The sequence below is a fragment of the Gadus chalcogrammus genome, chromosome 16 (assembly GCF_026213295.1).
Source record: "Gadus chalcogrammus isolate NIFS_2021 chromosome 16, NIFS_Gcha_1.0, whole genome shotgun sequence".
Classification (NCBI taxonomy): domain Eukaryota; kingdom Metazoa; phylum Chordata; class Actinopteri; order Gadiformes; family Gadidae; genus Gadus; species Gadus chalcogrammus.
The window spans coordinates 23,417,375-23,436,448 of NC_079427.1; the positions used below are offsets into that span (position 1 = coordinate 23,417,375).

At 40.8% G+C, this 19,074-nt stretch overlaps 1 long non-coding RNA gene across 1 annotated transcript; it reads right to left on the minus strand.

Annotated features, from left to right (window-relative positions):
- Window positions 1-13,847: 13,847 nt before the first annotated feature.
- On the minus strand, window positions 13,848-17,866 carry LOC130406234 (uncharacterized). The gene is made up of 3 exons (XR_008904428.1): window positions 17,809-17,866; window positions 16,448-16,547; window positions 13,848-14,201 (listed from the first exon to the last, which is right to left on the minus strand). It is a non-coding gene; the product is annotated as an uncharacterized LOC130406234 (long non-coding RNA).
- Between the last annotated feature and the right edge of the window lie 1,208 nt (window positions 17,867-19,074).

Sequence of the window (19,074 nt, forward strand, 5' to 3'; positions counted from 1 at the left end):
GTGTTTGATAAAGGGGCTCAGTGTTGGTCCTCAGATTGCGGTATAAAACAGCGCCAGGTCCGGTCGAGGCTTCTCTACTTACTTTAGTGGCGCTAACTTTTTGCCATGCTAGCACAGAGTAGTCAGTGCACGTAGCTTGAAGCGCCCTGAGTCGGTCGCCGTAGAGTCCCATACAGCATGTGTTACTCTTTATTTCCTAAACGCAGATGTTATTTATTCATCGTGAAACACCAGGAGATCAAATGGTGGAGTATGCAAGATGTTTGACTGTCGCTGTTAGCCACTGGGGATCATGGTGCTCTGCCGTGCCCCGGGTTCTCAACGCACACGATGCTCAACCAGTGTGTTGAGAATACTGAACACAAATGCTAAGGGTTCAGCCACAGCATTTCATAGTGATCTTTGCAGGAACAATGAGGATTTCACCCCTAGGAGGAAATCAGAAGTGCGCCCTAACGTCCCTGCTCCTTGGGTCGAGCTAATGGGGGGCCCAGTCATCCAGGGGTCTCTTTATCCCACTCGTTGATATCTAGTGGTATATACACTAATAGGTCCAGCCATCCAGGGATCTCTTGAACCTTTATCCCCCTTAGTTGATATCTATAAATCTTTTACACTAATAGGCCCAGACATCCAGTGGCCCCTTCCCCCTTTATCCCCCTCGTTGATAGGGGGGGGGGGGTAAAGGTTGACATCATTTCCATTTCTGTGATGTAATATTATTGCTCCCCTTCAACACAATTCGTGGCAGCTTGGGCAGTTAGTTGGTCGTTCTATTGGATTTTGCTTCAAGTTTCATATAAGTGAAAAGGTTAAGTCACACTTAAAACGGTTTAATAAAAAGGATGAAATTTATTGCTGAACCCTTACTCATCAATTGTTGATTCATGTTTAAGAACAGGAAGTGTCAAAGGCATTTTCAGACATGGTTGTTATGGCAATGACATTAATGCATGTTAAGGATAACAAATAAGACATGCTCAAATTAAACATAAATCAATGTTTTCACTTTCTTTCCCCCTTGGCATTAGCGAACTAGATCCCCAGGCCGAGGGGGCAGTTGGAAGAGGAAGCGAGGAGAGGACGTTGAGTGGGCTTTGGATCATATCAGACTGGTGGGTGGAGCAGTGCCCGTCGAGTGAAGAGGAAGAGTCACCATGAGGCAACTAAAAGGCAAAGCCAAGAAGGAAACGTCGCGGGACAAGAAGGAGCGCAAGCAGGCCATGCAGGAGGCCCGGCAGCAGGTGGCGACGGTGGTGCTGCCCACGTTAGCCGTGGTGGTCATGATCATCGTGGTCTTTGTGTACGTGGCCACCAGGCCAGGAGAAATAGAGTAGGAACACGCCAGGCCCCGCCTGCCCCTCCAGAGACACAAAACCATGACTGGAGTCGGTTTCTGTCAATCGAACTCTTGAGAATGGCTGTACCCTTCCAGCCTTCTGTCCTCACCAAATACTTTGTCTTTCTTTCTTTTTTTTCTCTTCCCAACCTGATTTCCCTTCTCCAGGAATCAGTTTCAACGACCGGCTTTTGACTTAGGAGTGTATGGATGAATCAAATCTACGAGGCTGTTTGAACTTTAAGAAACATTTGAATTACGAGTGGCTATTCTTTTTTTTCGTGGGATGGATGAAACCAGGATACATTTTGTAATTTTGTATTTGAAAATACAGAGCGATTCATGTTTTTAAGTAGCGATTAAAAAATAATCTCCATTCACCAAAGTGTTCAACTACACAGTGTTATAATTGTGGCCACAGTGTGTGTACTTTTATCTGTTGGAAGATCCCAAAAAGTATTTTTAGCGACTGTATTGCTGATCCATGCTCTTTCCTCTGAATGCCTATTCACAAGGATTACCACTCTCATAATGTCTGCGGAATGTATTGTGAATGATTGCGTTAGGAACACAAAGTAGTAAAATGAAAGCTTATGCAGTCCTCAACATATTCAAAATCATAGCCCCCCCCCCACTACAAAAAGTATTCTGACTCATTAAGACCTAAATTCTGTGTGAATGTAGATGTGAAACGCATATGAATGTGTTTGAAGTAGACAAACCTGCCACAGAATATGATGCCATGTGTATTTTCCATCCAAACGCTACATTCTCTTTCTTAAGTTATTGACGACCATGATGATTATGGAATCACCTCATGACATCTGTGCAGATGTAAAATATGTGCCTTATACCCTTCTGAGAATGAATTGCCATTAATAAAATGTTAGAAAAAGAAAATACTTTCCCTTCAGACATTTATCTTAAACAGAGTTTTTATTCTATATTCTAAGATGTCTGATTTGATGGAGGTTGGTGAAGAAGAATTGAGTCGTTTGTTCCTGTACGATCCTGCTTCCGGCTTCTCGTGGGTCTTTGTCAGACTTAAATAAAATAACAATTAACTGCATTTATATAGCACATTTGAAGACCGCCAACTTGCATTACATACTGTTAATGCGGTATGATATCAACTACTACCAGACTTTCGTAACCGGTCTCGGTATTAGAAAACATACATGTCAGAAGGCTGACCCATTCAACTACGTGATTCAAAGCTCAGCATGCCCTGAAAACATTGAACAGTGTTGGATTCAATCAATGTTGTGTTCTGCATGGTCCTGCAGACAAACTGATAAACAAGTTACATAAAATGCTACTGACAACCAAGATTTTATTACAAGATTTTTCATAATTATACCTAATTATTTTAAGTAGAATTAGTAGAAAGTATGTTTACTTGCCTAAGTAAGATTGTATAATCTGTCTAATCGAGGTCAGCCAATAATTTGGGCAAATATTCTCATAGTTGACCAACAGAGGGCGCCAGAGGATAATGTGTAACACATTCTCCGTGCTTTTTTATTTTCTTTGCAAATTAATGAAGGCTCCTGCAAGTAAAGTTTTTTCGAAGAGGATATTATATCTTCCTTTTTCTCTGTAAGTTCAGCTTTATTCAACGAATGTAAGGTGACCTTGGGTGTCTTGAAAGGCGCCTCTAAATAAAATGTATTATTATTATTATTAATGTAATGGATAGCTGCTGTCTGAACACTTCAGAACAAGCAACATCGGGACAATAGTAAATATAAAAAAAACAGCTCTCAAATTGAGGAGGTGACTGAGGAAGGCCCTCAGCGTTTTGATAGACCTATCAGCTTGGCCTATTTTACCAGAGTTTAAAGGAACATTGCTGAATAGAGATGGTTTAAAATGTTTTTACCAGGATCATTGGATTTGCTACTATCCTCAAGACACCCCTTAAAGTTTTCAGAACTACTTAGATTGAACAAATAAAAAATAACTAATTTGAGAAATAAAACAGGGTTGCTCAGCAAAGTTAACTGAATCAACATTTACCACACAAATGGAGAGAAATTAAAACATTGTATTTCTTCGGATTTGTGTATGATTTGTGTTTTCCCCACGGAAGAGGGAAACAGTCTTCTACACATTCAGCACAGCCATTATACCGGAAAAATGCTTGCATAAACCCATGATGCATGAGAGGTTCTGGAGGTGTTCATGGAATATCAATGACATTATTAGGAGTGTGCATTTTCTGAAGAAAATGCGTGTGGTTGTGCCAACTCGTCGTGTGCTCAATGTTCCGTGGGCATACCGCATGCTAATACCTTGAGGCTAATAAGCCTGAATTGTTTGCCTTCGGAATGGACGAATCCCCCATTGACTTCCATTACAAAAGAAATGCTTTGTCAGCACCTGAAACAGTGGTCATTTGAAATTGACCCTGTGACACAATTTTGTTAATTATCAAAACAGAACTCCTTGATGGGCACACCAAACTCAACACCTCTAGGGTTCTCTGAAGCGGACTTTGAATTGGTTGAACAATTGTATTTGCATAAATAAAATCAAAATATTATCATAAGGTCGGACAATATTAAGAATTATTTGGCTTACGCGTCAGTGTTTGTCAAATAATGTCAAATAAGGCTCAGATACCAAGTTTCAGATTTTTTTCTAAAATGGGGCACAGCTCACAGCCATATGGGTTTGGCCACTAGTTTTAGTGCCCACTGTGGCCATAGAGACACAACTTTTTGGTTACCTCCGTACTTCAGATTTACGAAGGCTAATTTAATTTGAGTTCAGATTTTGAGTGGTTGATTTGAGCTTTTTTGCCACATTCAGTTTCCATATTAAATACAGTGGGCGTGGAGGCCGGTCCCGAGTGCCACAAAGGAACCATGGAGGGTTTGGACTATTATAAGTTGGATCTTCTAGCGCCGTCCATGGTCCTTTGTGGCATTATGTGGGGTGCAATAATAAGTGTATACCTAGGTGGTGGTGGAGTTGCGGAAAATCCGACCCCGCCAGCGAGATAGTTGGGTCTGGGTTAAGGCCTTGTTGTTTTTGTGTTCTGGGTGTCTTGAAATAAAAGACAGCTCTCGGAGTCGATCAGGGTACGGGGCCCGAGAGATGTGATCACCTTCGAAATCTGACCCCGTGTGGTTCCTTCACTGAGGCTACAATATTATAATTATAAATTAAAAAAAATTCTGCATGGGTTGGTCTCAGAACGTAGACATCCCTTGGTCTAACTACAAAACTAAATGTCGGAGTAGATAATTACCCCAAATAGGGAGGAAGAAATTTAAAAAAAATAAGACATGATTACATTAGTGTGGCTTGCTTTGCAACCACACTATTTAAGTATGTAGCAGGCCTATGTTGAACAGCAAAAAAATGGAAATGGGAGTATGGCATCCTGATCCATAAAGTGTTCTGCATGAATGGAATATTGCTCGACAGAACCCGAACATTAGGTAACACGTTTGTGATTTGGAATGTCTACATAGGCAATTGTTTCCACAACACATCATTGCTGATTCGTAGTTTGCAATGTATGCGATAGGCCTCAAGAAAGTCAGAAATGTCAACGTTTTCCAAAAGAAGCGGATGCATTCAATTCTATTATTGAACGAAATGTTAAATTACTGTACAGCACACATAAATACAAGAATGAGTGATTAGATTGCTTGTCAACCAATGGATTTCTTCATACCCATAAATTAATAATGTGCTATGATGAATAATAATGAAGCATAATAATATTTAATGTTCACCCCACCATAGATGACTTTCTGGTTTGACCTTGCTTGTTCACCATGTAAGACAGAAAACGAAGGTGGCGTGGCAGAGTTCACCCAACTACACACAGAAGTTCACAACCTGACCAGTCTCTCATACTTCTCATAGGAGTCTACTGGAAAGATAAGATATGGTACATTTATATTATAATGAATTAACAAAAACACAAGGGCCTGGACTGAATTCATTCCCATCTAGACACACTTCAGTCCCCTTTAAGTTAAAAAAGTAAACTAAACACAAAATTTGTTCCAGCATGAATTACTTGCCTTGTACTCTGCCAGATACCCTTATTTTCCACTCTGCACTAGAAACAAATATGTTAAAAGGAGAATTTCCAGCTGTTGGGCAGTAGACTTTTGAAAAATTGCATGAACACATTTTAATAAAACAATTAGTGCATCTCTCCATATAATTTCCTCACTAAATAAAACTCCAAACATTCCTCATCCATAGTTTTACTTTGAAGCTGGATCAACAATTTGACTAGTGACTCTAGGTTACTCATGAAAGGGGATTTGAAAAGTGTGAATCATTTTGCACTTTTCATTTTGGAGTGTGTCAGAGTATTGGATAGACACGCACCAGATATCTGAGCTAATGGAATTTCATTTTTCAATTAACAGAAAATTGGCTTTAATTAAAATGGTTATAACATGAGTAGATCCGTTTCAATATTATCACAGGGTTGATTTTTGAAACCACAGTGATGTTGGTTGGACCTGGCTTGGACTCCGTAATACCCTATTTATTTTCAATTTGCTTTGCTATTGGGTTGAACGAAATGACCATTTCAGGGAGGACCTTGAAGGCAGACTTTGATTGTGGTTATCTATAATCCTCCTCAGAGTTCCAAAAAGACTCTGAGTGTGAAATAAGGAAAATGCTTTGGCCTGCCCCTGTTCAAAAAGGATAATTACACACTTGGAAGGTGTATTCCTTTGCTAACATGCTATTCATATACAAATATGGATTGCATTTTCAGTTAATGTTCAACTGGAAGTGTGTTATGTTATTCACTTTCCTTCCTAAATATAAAAATACCTTTTAAAAAAGAAAGCAAATCCAATAAGCAGCACACAGCTACCAGCCTTCCTTTTCATCAATGAAAAGCTATGACATGGAAAGTTTTACAGTAAACTACAGGTAAAGCTGAGCATATAGCAATCTATTTGCTGTCTTTAAATAATAATAGCCGTATCTATTTTTTAAGCGTAATAAGGGAAATCTGACCAAATATGTAGTACGAGCAAGCATAATCTTCTAGCAGGATGACGTGAAGAGGTTTTAATAAATTTTGATGGAATGCTGTGATTCCTTAGTCCGAAAACAACCACAATCTCTACAGGAGTATCCCATCATGCATCAGACATTAGATGGTCTGTACACTGTTCACGTGTTATGTGGGCCTACTGTAGTCAATTAACAAGATTCAATGAAACTACTATGATTTAGAAATATAAATGATTCAATACATTCATCTTTAATTATTTATAGACTACTATACTACACTATACTTTTCTATGCTACACTACTCTACACACTACACTATCATACAATGCTATACTAAAGTACACTACACTATGCTACTCTATACTACACTATACTATCACTCCTATGCTACACTCCTATACAATATAAATGTTGAACAGAAACATACAACTTAACAAACAATTGAATGGTAGAAACAGGTAAATTCATGGTTAACAACACAATATTTTAAGTCAGAATCAATTATCAAACAGATATTGCTTTGAGGTTGATGAGAATACATTATTTGATGCAAATCATGACCAAGTAAGTAAAATGGGTGCAAAAATGCCAGAGCACTAATTTACATAGTGGAGTGAGTTTGGCTCCCTTCACACTTGGCTGCCCATGGTTTGCTCCAAACTCTCCCTTAGGTGCCATGTTAATTACAGGCGCCTGCGACTCATGTGACCAACATGAGGAGACCATTGAGGGCCCAGGAGCTGGAGATTAGTGTTATAGTGAAGGGGGCGATGTGGAGTTCACAGACAGTTCATACATCATTTATGGGTATGTGACATGTGCATATAGGCTCACAATAATTTGTCATAATAATATATTTATAATTCAGTATTAGCAATAATATGTTATACATTAGTTATAATATTATAATAGATAATAATAGATGTCATTAACTTGGAAAAGGTGAGGTTGAAAATGATAAAATAATACCTTGAGGAACCAGACCCGGCGCCAGACACAGATTTGCGGGGGGGCCTTGCATTGCCCTGCGGGGGGCACATGTTTTTAGGCCAGAAATGTAAAGTCATAGTTCGATTTAATCGGGGGGGTTCTCCCCCGTGATATATATATATATATATATATATATATATATATATATATATATGTAAAGGAGCTGTAAATAGGCCTATACGCAATTATAACGTGAGAAAGAAAGAGCAGCAATCTTACCATGTCTAACTCACGTGAACAAAGTGCAGGGCCGTAGCGCAAGCGCAGGCTAAATGCACATCTAATAATAGGCTACTAAATAGAATTTAAAAACGTACAGAATCATTCACCTCCTAGTATAGGCTAAACATTCTCTAGAGACTTTTTTTATTATTGTTACCAGCAGGACACGAAACTCAACTCATACCCAACGTGAGTCCATAACGTATCCTGTCCAATTACGTTGTATCCTGTGCAACGACAAATAAAGGCTTCTTATTCTTCTTCTAAGTTGTGTGTATCTAGGCTATTAAAGTATAGCCTAATAATTACTGCATATTTTAATTTTCTACATCTCCCAGCTCTCTTACCCTCAATATAACACAATAGGTAGGCCTAGCCTACACTGTAAAAAAAAATCTTGTCAAAATTACGGTGAAAAACTGGCAGCTGTGGTTGCCATTTTTTCACCGTAAAAACCACAGTGATCTTGTATATGGATTCACGGTAAGGTATATTAAGACATCTAAAACCAACAGTTTCAACATGTTACAATTAAGGGCAGTTATTTTTAAAATAACAGTGAAACTGCATGTAGGCTCATGGTATATAGCTGTATCATTCACAATGCAGCCCTGTTGTTTTTTAAGCGAAAAACTATTCATTCCACATCATTTATTGCCCTATTTTATGGTTCAATCCTGCTGAAACAACAGCACAATTGTGTTGCTCAGCCGTAGAATTCACAGTTTATTCATGTTGCCTTTAAGGGGAATTCCCATACATTTCACATAATTAATTACCTAATTTTAGGGTCAAGTCCTGTTAAAATCTGAAATAAGAATAATCTGAGTGTTACCAGCACCGGTGGATGACAGCATCACTGGACAAAAAAAGATTCATTCAAACATTCATTACACTCATTACCAAAATTAAACACAGTAGTAGCCAGCTATTCAAGCAGTTATATCCACATCTTGAATAATCAATAACCTTACTTTTCTTTTGTAACTCAACAGATGTATTAAACATACTCTATGCACATTGATATTTTGAACGTTATCTGTAAAACACAGCACATCTATGCAAGAAGGACTTAAAAAAAACCCAGAAAAGATAAATTAAATAAATAAATTAAATTAAATTCCAATAACAGCCCCCATTCTTACACTGTAAAATGTGATAAGTTGCGTTTACTTGGAGGAGTCCAGGAAACCGGTTGCTTTGAACAAGTCAAGTACATTGAAATATAATTTTCAAGTAAGGTGTACTTAGCCTCCATAGTACACCTAACTTGAAAATTCTATTTCAATGTACTTGACTTGTTCAAGGCAACCGGTTTCCTGGATTCCTTCAAGTAAACGCAACGCATCACATTTTACAGTGTATGCACATATAAGAAAATAAGTAATAAGAAATAAGTCTTGGGGAACAGTCCCAGGGAGCCGTCTCGGCACAAGTGCAGGGCGTGGGTCGTTGCGGCTGAGTGTGTGTGTGTGTGTGTGTGTGTGTGTGTGTGTGTGGACGCTGGAGTTCCTTCAGAGGTGTGTGTGGACGCTGGAGTTCCTTCAGAGGTGTGTGTGGACGCTGGAGTTCCTTCAGAGGTGTGTGTGTGTATGTGTGCGCGAGAGAGATGCATCTGAAGGCAGGTGCAGGGCAGTATGTAGGCCTACGTGTGGCACCGCTAAAGGAGTGGCACCACTTGGTTGGGTTAATTAGTCTCTCTCCACTCATGATCTGCTAGATCAGCGATGAGGGTAAGGACCCTTGGGCTTACCGACAGTTGCCTCTTACTTTTTTTCGTCTCAACCTTTGTGCCCTTCTCTGGATTGATGTTGAAGAAACACCTATGTAAAGAAAGAAAACAAAAAAACCTCAGTGGTTTTTGAAGCACCCAAATACACACGGTGTACCGTGTTCAGACACCTTGGACTGAAATTCATTTTGTAGTGCTCTTCCTGTGCCGCCTGGCAGAAGAAAGGGGATGACGATCCCGCTGCTGGGTTGTTAACCGTTCCATGCCCTCCCCCTCCCACACACACACACACACTTACCTCTGAAGGAACTCCAGTGTTGACCTCAACTGCACTGGATAGTGGATGTTCAGGCAGTAGTAGCTGGCGAACATTACGTTGATGGCGGCGATGAATTGGGTGATGTTGTCATTGACGATCTTGCCATCAATGCTCAGCATGAATCTATTGGCACTGTAGCAGGAGGCTCCTGTAAAGATTTAAATATCAGGCATTACAGGTTTGTTAGTAGTGAAGGGTCACCGCTCATCTGTTGAGAATGTGTAGGATTCACCGGAGACTTCTACATAATAGGAGAGAATCTGCACCTTTAAGGTCTTGTACAGCTATTTTGCACAAGAAAAGACCTGAAGTGTGCAGTTCATCTCCTTTTTTATATTACAGTTGGGTTCAAAGCCACAGCTGGGGAAAAATAAACAGAAAACAAAAACAGAAACAACTCACTTACCACACACAATGATGCATGGTGTCGCGGGCAAGCAGTCCACCTGAACGTCAGCTGCCTGGTTGGTTTCTTCAGTGTAGTGGAACAGGGTTGCCTCGTCTTCATTGAAGTAGGAGAGCAGCAAAAGCAGCATATCCTTCAAGTCATCCGAGCAGCCCTCCAACTGCCCTCTCTGGAACTTCAGCTTGGTCAATGTCTCAAAGACTCGCCTGGTCTTGTTTCCACAAACAGTTGCCATGAAGTTTAGGAGCTGTTTTCCTTTTTTCCCCAAACTTCTCAGGAATGTCTGTTAGTGGCTGTCCAGTTAGCTCCTGGTAGTGGGAAGAAATCCCAATTTCGTGAAACAAAAAAGGCCACTCTTCTCTCAGCGTTTGAAGCGCTGTTCCACTGTTAATTGCCTTGCGCTGTGAATAGTATGTAGACGCTATCAACTCCTTCACCTCGTCTGGGTTGAAAGTGCCTTGTTCACACAGAATCCACATTTTCTCTCTTTTTTCATTTTGGCTTCCCAGGTTTTCTGAGATTGGCATGAACTTCATGTCCCACTTAACACAGCCGTAGGTATCTTGGACGGACGCTTTCAATATTGCTGGGACCTCGTCTGTATCAGATTAGTCTGACACTGGTTTGCGTTTTTGTATTCTTGGGGTTGAATGGCGCTTTTTGTTGTCTATACGGGCTTGAAGCTGTTTAACAACACTGTGGTATCCGGTCCCCACGACTTCCCCTTCGATAACATCCTTTAATGATTGAGGATACTTGCCAACTAACTTTTTGGCTATTTCTGTGGAAGCTTGCTTTGTAGGAGACGGACACACCTTCATCATCTCTGTTGCAACGATTCTGATCATTTCTCTTCTTAAACTCGGTACAGGTCTCTTGCCTCTCTCGAGACATTGGATCAGAGCCTCTGGAAATTTCTCAGTACGAACTTCAAAACGGTCAACCCAATCGGCATTGAGCAGGTTGCTAGGTGATGGACAAGGTGACACGGAGGAGCGAGAGGAGGTAGGAGAGGTGAGAAGGGATGATGAAGTTGAAGGGTTAACATCTGGCTGGCTCTGGGTTCCAGGGCCCTGAGCTGGCCCTGCCCCCAAAAAAATAGGCTTATATAAAGCTGTGTCCAAATTCAAGCAGAGAATTCCAAGCAATCTCAGTTCACACTAGGGATGGGCACGAGTAGTAATTTCCAAACTCGAGTGATCGATGGAATTCCTCGAGGATCAATCGAGTACTCGTTTATCTATTTTTTTTTTTTTTTTTTTTAACCCTAACGCTAACGGCAATATCACCAACCCAACATGTAGCCTAATGCTTATTCTCAATCAGTCAGAGTCAGAGTTATCAGAGACTATTCATTATTTATTAATATAACCTATTATTAATTATTACATTACATATTATTAACGTTCAAAAGTAAACACATCCTTAACAATAACAAATAAATATGCGTCGAACAAAGGCCAGTAACAATCACCGAACAAAGGCCTGTAACGGTTTAAAAAAAAGAACGAAACATTATGCGAAAACCGAAATCAATTCTTTGTGAGAAAAAAAATTCTTTGTGGAGACAGACGAGAGCGCATTCTATTAACTATCAGTCCCGCGGCGGAGAACACTCTCTCCGCTGGCACGGAGGTGGCGGGGATAGCCAGGTGCTGCTTTGCCAGAACGCTCAGTTTTTTGTACCGATCCCCGTTTGACTTCCACCACTCCATGGGGTTTTGATGTGGACGGATGCATGGCTCATTGAAATACGCTTCTAGCTCGTTGACATCGCTAGTATTTACGTAGTAGTACTCCCCGAAGAGGGTGTCAAGTGCCTCTGAAGTGCTTTCGACGCTGCAGGCTTGTGCTTCACTACTTTCCCCCATGTCATCTGGGCCTTGCAATGTAACCCCGTCATGCAGTTCCGACAGCTTCTCTTGGGTGCGGAGGCGAAGTGCTGGATCCAAAAACCGAAGGTGTTTGTGTCTCGGGTCAAGCGCAGAAGCAAGGATTGCTGCGCGCACGCACACACACACACACACACACAATTAATAAATGTAAATTTGTTTTAGTGGCAAAAAACCTAACTATTTAAAGAGCAAAGCAATATTAATAAACAGCCAGCGGCTTAATTAATTACCTTGGCTGATATTTTCTTCAAGCGGCCTTACACGGGTTCGGAGGGAGCCGGCGACGGTTCTCTTGAAGTCCACTACAAGCTTTGATTCCCCTTCCATTGGCTCAAGATGCTTTTCAAGCAGGCTCTTCGCGACTGGAGCACCATGGGCAGAGACACATGAGTCTCAGTGCAGAGAGCTGCGGTCGCACATTTGAGGGACTTCAGTGATGGCAAGATCTCTTCAATGCTCTTCCACATTTCGTCCTTCAGCTCAAGGGTCCTCGCATCGGCCAGCTTCGTCACCGTCCTGTCCGAAAGCGCTGCGGTCACAGCCCATCTCTGCTCGTGCAGTCGCTCCATAATTTCAAAAATTGAGTTCCATCGTGTCCGGCAGTATTGGATCAATTTGTGTGTTGGGAGATTTTGTAGCGCTTGCTTTATTTTTAAAGGGGACTTATTATACCACCAGGTGTGCCTTACAAGCCGTTTCGAAAATCTGCCTAATATGACATCACTAGTGGGTGTGTCCACCTAGATCTGTGCTGGATAGATCTATCTACCAGCCTACCCAGTGGACTGAAGTAAACATTGCTCATCTATCCAGCACAGATCTAGGTGGACACACCCACTAGTGATGTCATATTAGGCCGATTTTCGAAACGGCTTGTAAGGCTAATCACACTCACACCTGGTGGTATAATAAGTCCCCTTTAAAGCATTAGATGCCACTGTGCTGTGGTGGAAGTGAGAAATCAACTTGCTGCACGCTGCGACCACACGGTTGATGTTCACATTTTTAAAGCCGTCATTAATTGCTAATTGTAGCGTATGGGCGAAACAGGGAACTGATTCCCACTGGAGCAGCTGCTGGTTTGCCAGGACCATGTTGCGTGCATTGTCATGCACACATGCTACTACTTTATCGTGAACTCCCCACTCCTCAGTGACAGCTCGGAGATGAGCAGCGATGTTCTCTGCTGTGTGTCTCTCATCCGAGCTACGAGTCTCCAGCACCGCTGTCTTCAGGTCCCAGTCATCTCCCACATAGTGACAGGTAACTGTAACGTAGGACTCAGTTGTGAGGGAAGTCCACGCGTCTGTTGTTATTGCAACCTTTTTGGCTGTCACCAGGTCGGCCTTTAACTGCTCCCTTTTCTCCGCGTACATTTTCTCCACTCGAGCAGTGATGGTGCGCCGCGATGGCACCGTGTATTCAGGCTCTATAAAGGCCATTAGATCCTGGAACCCCTTGTGATCCACAAAACTCAGAGGCAGCATCTCTTTTGTGATCATTTATGTAATCAGCGTTGTGATTTTCTCTCCCCGGCCGGGATTACAGCTACGTTTTGCGGCGGTGAAAATAGCCGACACACTAGGTTGCTGCGGGTCTGCTTTACCGAACACATCGCCGTGTTTTAGGAGCATATGCTGCCGCATAGTACTTGTCGTACTTTGATAGCTCAATTTGGTTTGACATAATTTACATTCAACCTTATGATCTCCTATTTCAGAAAAAAAAATCCAGACTTCGCTTCGTTTTGTTCTAACCGCCATCTTTTAACGTATTCGTTGTGCGCACGGCACGCACCAGTGGCGCCAAACAGAAAATTTATACATTTTCAGAAAACTTTAACTCGAGTTTGTGTTTCCTCCAATCGAGTTCATTTGTAACGAGTAGTACTCGAGTAATCGATTCCTCACGCCCATCCCTAGTTCACACACATTTTTCTTTCAACTATGCACTACAAACAAACTACATGCCACAGTGCTGTATCCCAGCAACAGCTGCAGTCAGGTCACATGAGATTAAACTGATCAAACAACCAAGCTGACATCTTTGGTTATGTAAAGGGATTTCAATTGAGTTGTACTTACATGTTTGCTTCCAAGAAGCTACAAGTTTTCTGGCTTGTATTGGTCGTAAAACAGACAGGAGATCAGCCTCTTGGACAAACTGGAAATCATCAATGGTCCCCACTCCCAGAGACTGCAGTGTCTCCTCCACAATATTCAGGATGGATCCAGGGAGGTCCGGTAGAACACTTGAAATTGAACTTCTGATGTCGTCTCGATCGTCCATTTCTAATAGTAGAAAAAAGATCAGTTTTAGTGAATAGTTCAAGTTTCAATTAGGCCTATTGTGCCAACACACCATGTTTCAATGGAACAAATTGGTATCCATCTTTCCAGTAAGAAGGTAATGGATAAAAATCAGCCAAGTCGTAAATGTTAAGACAGCACATCTCTTCCTGTTCTTTCTTAACTGAGTACATGTGGAAATGAGGTAAAAACACAGTCCTGTATTTTGTCACTACAAAATAAATTCTCTCATTTCTTAGCAAAATAATCCCAAGTTCAACAAAGTTCACAGAATCTTTTCCAATCACAAGGAACTGTCCTTTTTTGTACAATGTACCCTTGTAGGACATCTCAACTGCAACCTTTGTGTCCATCTCAGTAAAGCCAAACTCCCTGACAGCATCCTGGATAACTCCACTGTAAAGTGCTACATAGAATGGAGAACTGTCTTTGACCTGCAGAATAGCCTGGCCGAGGGAATCTGCTGAAAGATAAGCCTGCAGCATTTGGTGTCTTTGAGAGAGTGTCAAGCAGAGGTTTTTGAAATTCTTCAGATTCCTTGCACATCTCTTAAAATAACTGTGCTTACTCTCAAACCTCATCGTCCAAAGTCTAATCAAGGGCCCACATTTCAGAGTAAGTGCTGGATAATGGCGTACATAGTGATGCTTTGGTCTCAGTGTTGTGCTTGGAAAGAGAGATTTTCTTGACTCCAAATACTCTGGAATGAGAACGTCAAGAAATGCAACCTGTGAGACAGATATTTTCGGAGCACAGACCATGTCCACAATATCCTTCAGCTGCAGAGTCAACTGCCAAACATCATCATCTGTGTCTTTCACTCTGTCACCTATCAGAAGAGGCAAAAGCCTGAGAAAATGCCAGTTCTGTATCGCCTGTCCTGACAACTTTTTTGCAAGAGGTTTGACTTTGCTTGGCTTTGTAGAAGCATCAGACGAAAAGTACTTAAACTGACAAATGCGTCGATTGAGAGTAGAATAAGAGAACCATTTCTTTTGCTTTATGAAATATTTCTGATAAAGCGCCATGTCATACGCCAAAATGCCTTCAAAGATGTCATGTGCCAGACATGGAGGCAGTCCTGGCTGACAAACATGGAAGTGGTGTAAAGAATTGAAGACTGAATCAAACTTCACGCCTTCAGGAGCATCTTAATTTTGAAGGCGCTCAAGAGCAGAATTGTACTTCTCAATTGTGCGCAATGGTCCACATATATTTGGATTGTCACTCTGAAATTCATTCCGGGTAACAAGACAATACCGACAAAAGTACTTTGAAAAAACTGAAATTTTCGGTCAAGCCAAAAATTGAAGTCATTTTCTCTGCACAGTAGCACAAGTGACATATGGTCAGTGTCAGACCTCACATGTAGTGGTAAATTGGCAACAGACATATAAACAGCAAGCACTTTATGCTTCACCTTTGCGGACCCCAGCGAATTACTGACCTCAAATGAGTCTTGGTAAAGCACGAGTTTTAAACTGGATGGATTGTTCTTGAAAAACTCGCTCTGTTTAAATAAGCTACCATCACTAATGTCACTCAAAACCCCCATCTCTGACTGTTCTGTCACATGTGCACTCTGATCTAGCCAAAGCTTAGATTCTAGGAAATGTCTCAGAGTGTCTTTGATGGGAACATAGTATGCAAATCTGTCTTTTCCATTTTCATCTCTTCCTAAGAGCAATTTCTTTGGCTCCACATAATGGAACATTTTTTTGAAAGTCTCAGTTCTTGAATATACAGTCCTCATTGGCCCCGTGTGACATTCAGTAAAGAGATCAGACTCTTTGACAGAATCACAAGCTTTAGCTATGTCATCATCAGAGAGCGATGTCATTTTGTAGTAAAGAACGAAGTCTGCTCAAAGTATATGCCTGACCTAACTCGTGAATGTTAACCATCTCCTCAACAATACTTTGAATGGTCGAAGCAGGAAGCAGAAACTTTCCCTGCAATTTCAAATAAAACATACTCACATTTCTCAAATACAGATCACCAAAATCTCCTGATGTATCCATATCCTCATCCTCTCTCCCCTCCGTCTCCATCACATTTCCAGTCTCTGTAACTTCAGTTGTAGCTACGCCTACCGCTGACTCTAATGACTGCCTTGGTAAGTCCCTGTATATGTCATGAATTGTGCTGTCTGTAATGTCTCCATGTTTTCGTGAAATGTGAGATGTAAGTGAAGATTTGATTTTAAAAACACTTAAACATCCACTCACCGGACAGCATACTTGGTGTCCTTCCTCCAGGTGCTTTTTCTGATGACCCAAAAGGTCCTTGATGGTTTGGCATTGGTGGCTGCACAAGGCAACTGGGCACCTGTAAACACCAACGACAGCACCAACATGATCAGATTCAGGCACATTGTGTTTGCGGTAGAAGTGTGTTTTAAATGCACCATACCTGACAAATGTCTTAGTGCAACCAGAGCCATAACATTTAAACAAACAATGTGGCTCATTTCTATGAAGTTTGCAATGGATAACATAACCCCTTAGTGTTTTTAACGATTTCCCACAGAAATTACACTGCCACATTTCTAGCTAGTTGTTGTACCAAATATGAAACTTAAGATTTTTCTGTAGTACCCATTGGACTTCAACATTCATTATGCAACAATAGGATACACACTAGTACAATATATAATAAACATTTTTTTTTTATCATGAACCAAATGTGTGCAAAGTAAATGCCTGGCCTTACTGAACACGTATGCAGCTTCAACAACATTCAAATCCTTACAACACCCAATGCATGCATGTGGACTGAGAGCCTGTGCATGCACTACTCAAGCGAAATTTAGCAGGTAGCCCATGGGCTGCTTTGCAACAAAATACAACTTCACACTGCTGCAGCCCAAGATAAAAATAAATATTACCTTAACAGAAAGAGCGGTAAAAAGGAATTATCTGCTATCAATTTTAATAATGAATCAAATCTGTACAAAGTATGCCTGACTAGCTTAGCTACACCGGCTTCGAAACTGAAAATTACACGTGCACGTTGCCTGACAAACGCCACACCAGTGTGCAAATACTACTCAAGTAAAGCGAATTTCACACGTAGCATGGGACACGTGGGGCTGCTTTGCAACAAAAATACAACGTTACTGCTGCAGCCCAACATAAAATTAATAAATATTACCTTAACAGAAAGCGCGGTACAGAGGAATTATCCGCCACCAATTTGACTACTGAATTTAGTCTGTACAAAGTATGCCTGACTAGTTTAGCTATCCCGGCTTCGAAACTGAAAATTAAAACTACACGTGCACTTTACCTGCCTGATTAACGCCACACCAGTGTGTTGACACTACTCAAGCAAAGCTTAATTCACACATAGCTCAAAAACTATGTGTGAAATAAAAAACTCAAAGCTGCATGGGGTTTCCCAGGCTAGTATGGATGGGCAAAATGCCCGGGCAGAATGCCCGCGCTAATGAGAAAAAAACGAAGTCTCTAGCACTACAATGTCCACACACCACTACACCTTACTTAACGCCTGTGTTGCATTTCATCATCAACAAGATTGAAATCATTAACAAAACAAAAGAAAGGCACATGGACGTGCTGACTTTGACCTTTGAAAACTGCAAAGATGAGGAACGTCTCTCTCATACAGGTGACTTCTGATTCAGCTGGATTGAAAGGGATCCGTCTTCGCCGTCTTCTTTTTTATATAGGGAGGGGTGGGATTTTGAGGGCAGGTCGCCACCTTCTGTGCAGGAGGTACAGACTGTACAGACTGTAGTCCTACGATTAAATACCATACAATACCATACGATTAAATACCATACTGTACAGAGTACAGAGGGTACAGACTGTAGGCCTACGATTAAATACCATAGGCCTGACTATGGTAATAATGCAGAAAATGGATAAAAGAATAAGGGGTAATACTAAAGATAGAAGGAAAACAAATTATATGAATTGGGCTAGTATTTCTCAGGAATCTAAAGCAAAGCTAAATCTAAGGTCACTGAATTTGTAATCCCTGCTAGGCCTATTGCACCAAGTCATATGTTCCAGACTGGACATAGGACTATTGTTGGAATTGTGGGCTATTGATTCTCAGCACTTGCGCACGGTAACACTGGACAATATTTTGGTCAGTAGAATCCACACAGACCAACTTTATGCACCTTGTGGGTTAAATGTACATTGTTTGTTGATTTTTTTTATCTGTGGAAAGGCTGATGCCTAAATTAATTATACAGTAATGTGCTGTTTTTAATATTACAATCTATTACCATTTCCATTTCAGTTTTTCACCCTGTATTTCACGTACTAAAATAGTAAAAAATATCATTGACAGCACGTTTTTGATTTAAGGTATTTACACTGTGAATAATACAGTAATGTGCTATTTTTAATATGACTGTCCAATGCTGTCACCATTTCAGCTTTTCACCATATATTTCACATGTTAAAACAATTAAAAACAACATTTTTGACCGTTTTTTTATTTATGGTAATTCTGTGTTTATTCTACAACAATAAACGTTTTCTAGCTTTACAGTTTTTTTCTGTTGCCATTTCACAGTTTTTCACTGTAATTTTCACGGACATTTTTTAGTGAATTTAAGTGAAGTACGACGAGAGTCTGGTAGAACCAGGCTAGGCCTAGCCTATCTTCAACATGGAATTCGGAAAACGGAGATGCAACTATCTGTAGCACTTGTGTTGGACCAGTTAAAGCCACATTTATAATATTTCTAGATCCCTGCATTGTGTAATAAGGTACAATCTGCACCAGAGTTATGGCAAACTGTAAACAACTTTATTATGTTCAGTTTCCCTTTTTAAAGTGAAAATGCGATGTGATCCATATTGCAGGAATATTTCAC